The sequence below is a fragment of the Mugil cephalus genome, chromosome 9, assembly GCF_022458985.1.
Source record: "Mugil cephalus isolate CIBA_MC_2020 chromosome 9, CIBA_Mcephalus_1.1, whole genome shotgun sequence".
In the NCBI taxonomy this organism is placed as follows: domain Eukaryota; kingdom Metazoa; phylum Chordata; class Actinopteri; order Mugiliformes; family Mugilidae; genus Mugil; species Mugil cephalus.
Window position 1 is genome coordinate 26,172,240 of NC_061778.1, and position 6,084 is coordinate 26,178,323.

The window sequence follows — 6,084 nt, forward strand, 5'->3', positions numbered from 1 at the left end:
ACACACAGCAAGTCATTTCAAAACCCAGTGTTTGACAGCAGATTGTTTATTATGTCTGTGTGTGATTGTGTGCTGTGTCACTGCCACCAGCAGCAGCAGCAGCAGCAGCAGCAGCACGTGGGAGTGATGGTTTGGAAAAAATTGTGATGACCAGGAGCTTGTTTTCATTACATTACTGGAACGTCAGCGGGGTGAACCAGGCGTGTGCTCGCTGACATCTCCAGAGGTTAAAAGTTGTGTTTCATTTTTCCATCATTTTCATTACAGCAGAGTTAAAGCATGATTCGTGTAGTGCAGCGTGCTCCATGCATGCATTAGTGCTCATTTACTAGTTTGAATCAAAAATGCACTGTGTCTATGTTGTAAATTAACCACATTTCCAGTGCAACGCCTGGGTTAACTTGAATTACTTATTTCTTTGTTCTCCAGAGAAAGATGTGGGTTAACTACCAACATCCTCCCCTTTTTTGTTTTCATTACTCAGCCATTGCAGACGTTGTCCATGGCTTGGCAGACTGAGCACAGTGAGTTCTGGACTCTGACACTGTGTGGATCACATTTAACTATTAAAAAGGGCTGTTTTGCTTGGAGCGCACTCGCAGCCAGTGCCTCGGCTGGTGGTGTTTCAACCACATGTTCCAGTTCATGAGCGCCGGAACGGGGGGCTCGTGCTTCCTCCCCAGTTTACACTCCAGTGACATGATCCAGAGAGGCCAAACACTTGCTGTGTGAGACACAAACCAGCGGGTCCCACCTGCACTGATTAGATAGGAAGGAGCTAGCAGCAGAGGGTTAAACACACACAGGGCAAATTTGTCTTTTGCACCAGTGTTTTGCTGAAACAGCTTTCCTTCTCTGCGTTTATTTTTTCATTTTCTCTACCTCTTGGTGTATTTTTTTTATTTCTCTGTGTATTGCTGAATACGACCACAAAGGTCAAAGGGACAGAAATGAGTTGCTATAGCAGCGACAGGACTTTTCTTCACAAATATCAAATCTATTGCTGCATTTCCAGGTCACTGGCAGCTATTTTTAGCTTTTGCAGAGGAAAGGAATCACACACAGCACAGTGCTTCAGATAGAAGCAAGAAAGAAAGGTTCATTCCAAAAACAGAGTTTGTTTGAGCTGTGGTTCTTTTGGCGCCAGAGATGTGGCTGCCGGGAACACCTTCCCCTCACTCACTTACACACACACACACCTGAGGTCTGCAGCGCTGGAGCAACACCAGCCAATCAGCGACAAGCCTGTTTTGAACAAGACCCCACCCCATCTCTAGTAATGTCCAATTTCAGGAGTCTCGCTCGAAAGATTTAGTTTGGCTGTGCCTGCGCGCTGTTTTTCTCTCCTCTGGCTCAGGAGGTTAAATAGTGTCAGAGTCAGTCGCACCAAGCAGCAAGTTTGTCTGGGCCAGAAGTGAGACTACTCCCAGAAAAGGCAACACTTTTCTTTGCAGGTTTCTCAGGGATTTTTCACTGTGTTGACTGCGAGCCTATTTATTGATTCTAAGGCAAGGTGGAACAGGTCTATTTAAGCAGGATTTGCACAATTTGTTTTTGGTAAAAAGGCATAACAACACCTCTGCAGTTATCCCGCTTCAGGTGCTGACACCATGTTTTTGTCTGCGGAGGAGAAATCCCTCCATCTGGTCATGGGTCTGATTAAAAGCGATCATTATGGCATCAATGCACCTCCCTCATAGACTTAAACCCCTGCCCACCCCTGAGGGTAAAAAAGAGAAAATAAAGCATCCTTCATTACCCTGCCCTCCCTCCTTCTGCAGTCCCCTCACCCCCCTTGAGCACTATCCCTTTCCTGTGCTGTTTTGATGTGTAAATGAGTGCATTGAAAACCCGCAGGCCCCCAAAGAGATGCTTTCCATGAAAATGCGGCAGGCAGGGAGCACCAGAGTTCACACAGCTCCCCACTCCTCGCAAACCAGCGCGCCACTACCGTCTCGCCTGTTAGGGCAAGACACAAACACACACAAAATCCCACTACACACAGTTGCAGTCGCATGCTGACTCACATCGTTATGATGAGCTCTGAGAGAGTTTTCTCAAAACACGTAAGACAAGTTTGGGGATTTGGTTTTACAGTGACTTTTTGTTCAAATGAAGATGCAGTGTCAAGTGACTGAGGAGACGGAGCAGCTGAAATGTTTCTGTAGCATTTATCAAGTCAGTGAAATGAAAGCAGATGGACCAGGAGCTCAGTCAGATTTGGAGGACAGAGGGCTGCTAAGTGCCTTGGAATTGCAGAAACAGGATGCTTTAAGGTGTTTTCACTATTCAGAATCATAGAATCATATGATCAACACGTCCAGTAGTAACTTTAGATACAGTTATAAAACTTTCTTTCTCAAATTACCTTCGATTTTGTCTGATATCCATCTTTTAGACCTCTATGATGTAACAGTGATATTAAGTCTCAACAATAAACTCTGTGGATGTATGTCAAGAATGTACTTGATGTGGAGTTGAAGGACATTTGGTAAACTTTTGATCTCACTTCACAGATTTAATTCCTTCATTTTCATAGAACAAGGATGAAACATGAACATTGGATTTAATTTAAATATAAATTAAACATCTGCCAAAGGTACTCCAGTCACGCTCTCTGAAATGTAGAGAAGAAACATTTAAAGATCACCACACTTTTACAGTAACACTTACTGTTGAAATAGTTAGTAATAATAGTAATAATAATAATAATGATAATAGTAGTAATAATTCTTCTGCACCATATTACATGATTGTAGCATGTGGCGTTATCTATTTCATCACTGCTCAAATTAAAGTGTTTCTGTGTAACAACAAATCCATTTCATCCATGTCCATCAATGCTGCATTCACACTAGTTGTAGGAAAGCAACAGGCAAGTCATTTTCAGTGGAAGAAAGTTGAGCTGCATGAACCAATCATATGTGTTTGTACACCAGTTCACCACGGCGATATCCAACAACATCAACAGACGCTTAAACAACACTTAAGCTGTGACTCACAGACAGTGGACGCCATCTGTTTCACTCTGCTTTTTCAAAAACCACCGTGGGTCAGTTTTCACAATTTTGTTTGAAACAAAATTCATCATCTCTTCTATGATATGATTTCAGTGTCCAATGGCTGACATGATCTCACTTTTGATAACTTTAAAGGAAAGAATAAGACCTTCTCTTTTTAACCAGAGGATGGAAACAAGCCAGCCATCATCTTGACGCCACTAATCTGTCATTTTAACATTGTTTATTAAAGGGTCCCTCCTGCAGTCTTTCAGGATATCTAAATTTTGTTCCTGCAACAACTGGACACATTTATTGTAAGTTACTCTGGGCCAATGAAGTATTGTATGTCAAAGATGTCAAAGGTAGGGTGGACCGGCATTACAGAAAACACAATGACACTTCAGAAAACATTTCAACCGGCAACCGGCATACAACCGACTTTGCCGATACTCACTTTATTGGAAGTGCATTTTAACAGTTTTAATCTAAAAACTATTTCCTGAAAAAATACATGTTTTTCTAAAAATAAAATTAGTCTTTCTTGAATTCACTAAATAGTTGTTTTCAGTGGTGTCTTAGCATTAGAGCCCCGCGCTGCTGTGCATACGAGGATTATCAGCTTTTTTCTGCATTTATCTATGTCAGTTATGTATAACTGAATAAGTAATAAACTTTGCCCCCAATGAAATGTTCACATTTGATGAACGCAATTTCTTCTGTAGATCCTTTTTGCCTGATGCTGCGTCTCTGTTTCCGCTCAGTGGAGCACAGCTGAGATGGCCCTGGCCTGTAGTGTAGTAGGCTGGTGAATGTGCGTGTACAGTGCACACTTCAGTTTGAGAAGTGGGGCCTGAAGTTCAGGGCCCCAGAGCACTTCTTATTGGCTGATATGAAGCAGGGGGCAGGGACTGCTCAGGTTTGCTAGCTGGCTAACTGGTAGCTAATTTACGTTTCACTCATGTATGGCATGATGGATGGCATTGACTGCCTGGCTAGTGTGCAATTTAGGAACAACTTAGCATAAGTTGGAGATAAAAGGTTTGGGAACACATCGACTGGAAGATTTAATCATTTCTCAAGAGGGAAAAGATAAAATTAGGTCATTCAACCAGGAGTGGTTTAAGCAGAGAACTTGGTTAACTGGGAGCTCGTCAAAAAGGTGCTTGGCAAGTAATTTCTTTTTAATCTAAATGGAATTGATAATGTTGTTTACATATTGTTTGAATACTACCTGTCTGTGGAGCTGAAATGGCTGTTTGGCTGTGGTTTATTATGTATGGTGACTTTGTGTATTAGGTGTGCGCCGTTCATGACATGAGCTGTGCATTGTGTTTTTGTTGTTGACATATTACAGTTTAGATCTTGAGTATTTGATCTAGTGAGATCTTGAACACTGCCATTTGGTAGTGCTATTGATGTGTTAATATATATGTCAGATTGGCATTGTTTGTGTGATGGCATTTCTCAGCTACAATTTTGTCATTATGTGTAATTTTGTCATCACCTGTTTGTTATGAGGTGCTGTGTCGCTCACTTGCTACTGTGTTTTTGTTCCAAGGGTATTGATTGTGATATTTCTGGATTGCATTGTAAGATTTTCCTACACTTCTGCATAGCTGACTATTCATAAAGCCTGGCAGTGATGCAGCCAGCCAATCACATCATCTTATAATTTAGCATGGGTTCTGTCCAGTCAGAGACAAGGAGTATTGTCCCTACCCTAATATGTAGTTGTGTTTTCTGTAATGTCTTGTTTTGTGAAATGCTGTAAGGCCTGTAACGTCGTTGTGTTTTTTGTAATGCCGTGTTTTGTGAAATGTTGTGTTTTCTGTAATGTCGTTGTGCTTTCTGTAATGTCATTGTGTTCTGTGAAATGTTGTGTTTTCTGTAATGTCGTTGTGCTTTCTGTAATGTCATTGTGTTCTGTGAAATGTTGTGTTTTCTGAAATGCCACTGTACAAAGGTGTAGACAGGTCAAAGTTAATTAAAATGAGGAGGAGTGAAAGCAGAACATTTCTTTTTTATTATAGGCTCTGTGCAGGAAGTGAAAGTTTCAAGAAAAAGTTTCCATCTTTTTTCTATATCTTTTGTTTTTTCTGTGTTCTTTGATCAATAAGCAGAAGACAGAGAAGGAAAGCTTTCTCATCCCTCTGTACTCATTCCTGTGCTCTGTCTGCCTGTGGCTGAAGGAGAGATGAATCAGTGAACAGAGGGAGGTTCCACCACTCGCTCTCGCTCTCTGAAGCCAACAGCATTGCTGTGATCACTGTTAATCTCCTTTGCCACTCTGCTGCCATCTCCTCAAATACATTCATCTCATTTCCAATAGCGTTCATGGCCTCTTCTTCCTTTCTAATTAGGCACCGTCAAGATTTCAGAAGTCACCCTTTGGTGTTCTGCAGAAAGCACGATCGCTCTTTGAGCTTGGGGGTCAGCGATGGCAAGTATTTGTTTGAGGGTTAAATCACAGCAGGCCTTTCATCATGTTGTTATGTTGCACGATCAGAGGCTTGGGATTATGTAGGTCAGACGTTGGAGAGTGAGAGCGCCCCTTTTGTAGCTGCCATTTTTATTCAGTTGCTAGGCAGCACCCGCTCTAATCTCTTGTACCAAAGAGTCTCTCCCCAGAGAAAAAGCGCGAGAGCAGGAGTTACAAAGGACGGGAAAAAAATGTGAAAACAGCATCAACAAAGAACACAAACCCATGCAAGGACTGCTTTTAGAAAACTTTAAAGGGAGGGAGTGGAAATGGACAGGATGTGGGAGTCTAAGCTCGGCCATGAAACCTGTTCTGGCCCTCCTGAACATCTTTAAACCCCTGTGGTCTGCCATTCACTGTATAACTAAATGATCACATGCAGCATCCAAATCTGTTCCCCTTTGCTGGGAGATGAAAACTTAACATCTTTTAAACCCTTGAATTTAGCTTTTCAAAACAATTGGAAGAGCTCCCACGGGTCAGTCAAAGCAGGACGGTTGAAGTAAGGCACAATGTTGACGCCAAGTATCTGTCGGCAGGTACTGAAATGGATCCGAACCTCTCAGATCCAGAGCCCGGGTGTCTGGCAAGTGCGTTTGGTGT